The following is a 2,303-nucleotide window of genomic DNA, read 5'->3' as shown; positions in this document are numbered from 1 at the left end:
GGAATAAAGAATCAATTTTTTTGGATTGAAGAAGTAAGATTGCGTATTAATTACCACGCTGACTCTCATTCGCCCTGTTTTTGAAGTTTTTATGTTGTTCAAATTTGGAGAGTCCGTAAGAAGATTACATTATTAATTATTGTGTAGAACACAACATGTATTTACAATACGAGCTAGAAAAGAGAAAAGTATTATATTAAATACTAAAGAACATTATATTTTTTAATAATGTTTTTATATTATATTACATATAAAAATTGTGTTTAATACCTGCAAATTCCGGCTGATAATGCAATGCCCTCTCTTTTCGCAAGCATCGCCATTGGCCTTTCAAAACACCTATACCTCTTTCTGCAGAAGATCGTGCTTTTGTAAAATGTTCTGTGTATCTAAACTCTGGAGAGCCCAAAGGTGCGTTTATAAATGGTTTTAAAAGATAAGGCTTAAGCGGGTATGCGGAATCTCCTAAAAAGAATATTAAAATACACAATATACGACTCAAATGACCAAATGGCCTGCGAAGTTGTCATGTTATTAGCAATCATTTCAATACCAAGATAAACTAACATTTATATAATTTAAAATTACGAATGTTGTTGATTAATATAAACATAATGTAAATATAGTATTAACATAGTGTCAATATATACATATATATATAACATCAAATTATTAGCCATACCTATAAGCCATGATCCTCTTTCGCCTGCTTCCTGTTGTTCTTCTAAATAAACGTGAAGAACGGAAGACTCTGGAGTCATGTGTTCTTCCACCATGCATTGCATTTACTGTTAATATTTCGTTATTATAAGAACAAACCTATAAAGAGGATAGAAAAACATTATAAATATGTACAAATTATGTATTATTAAAATTGTATTTCTTACGGCATTAATTATTTTTATACTTACAATCATCACATTCAATGAATGATATTGTTTTCTATTAATAAAAAGGTGTTCTCGTTCAGTTTGTGGTGGAAAGATGGCAATATGAGTTCCGTCTATAGCGCCAATCACTCCTGGGAATCCAGTATTCTCAAAAAACCTGATATAAAAAATCAAATTAGATTGTAGAAATTTTTTTCCAACTTTACGTATATTACTTACTCTTGTTTAATTTCTTGTTTTCTTCTATCTGTTGTTGGAAATTGGATCCAATGTCCCATAATATTATTTAATGCATTTACAGTAGCATGAATAGAAACGGAGATGGAGGTTTGACTCATGCATGATAAAAAATCCTGTCCTACTTTTCTTTGATATGAACCAGATGCTAGAAAATGAAGTATTGCAAATACCTATAATAAAATCATGACAATTAAAAATACAAATAAAGAAAAAAAAGAAAATTTAAAGAAAAAATAACAATTTACTTGTAAAAGTTGAGGAATTGCTGTTTTTCGTTGCGGAACTGGCATAAAATTTTTCAATTCTTCAATTAATTGTACAGTTGCCGCTTTAGATAATCTGAAACATACAAATATTGCATAATGTACAATATACAACTTTTTATAGCATACCCAATAATATAACATTATTATATAACAAATTTTTATTAACAAATTTTATATATAATATTCTCGTACTTTCATCTCACATGAAAAAATACGTGCGATTGGCTATGAGCATAGTGAAAATGCGATATCCCTATGCTCACTAGAGTGAAAATTACAGATGCGAGTATGGTTGAATGAATAGCATAACTTTAATTGTAGAAAATGGTAGAAAGTTCCGAGACTTCCGAGTACATATGTACATATGTACATATGTACATATGTAGAGCCCGATTATAATTTAAAACAAAATATAATTTTCTTTTATCTAATACGTACCTATATAATTTGAGAAATGTGTTATCTGAAACATCAAATGGATTTTGTGTATCTCTTAAACTTCTCCTTATTATATTTACATTTTTTTGCCAACGTCTATTTATATCTCTCTCCTCCTCCCTCAGTAATGCAACAATTAAGTCCATTATTTATATTAATCTCGATGTATATGTTACGTCCTGACGACTCCACGATTCTTTTCTTTCGTGGAGAGAACTTATTTCTCAATTGCGAATCACTTGCAGTTCCATGCATGCAATCCCTAAGGTATCAGAGAGTCTATTAGAGAGTAAATAGCGTGACCGGTCGAAGATCGATTCTTAACGACGGAATAATTAATATCACCAAATAACTGTTAATTATAATCACACGTGTACGCCTAATGGCAGTATGACTCATAGAAATATGTGTAATCACTTCTATTTTTAGAAAAGGCTTTCCCAATAATTCAAAGAAAAATCATTAGTCA

The sequence above is a fragment of the Trachymyrmex cornetzi genome, unplaced genomic scaffold, assembly GCF_001594075.2.
Source record: "Trachymyrmex cornetzi isolate Tcor2-1 unplaced genomic scaffold, Tcor1.1 scaffold357, whole genome shotgun sequence".
NCBI classification, from domain to species: Eukaryota; Metazoa; Arthropoda; class Insecta; order Hymenoptera; family Formicidae; genus Trachymyrmex; species Trachymyrmex cornetzi.
The sequence above is the reverse complement of the archived record's forward strand: the minus strand, read 5'-3'. Positions refer to the sequence as shown.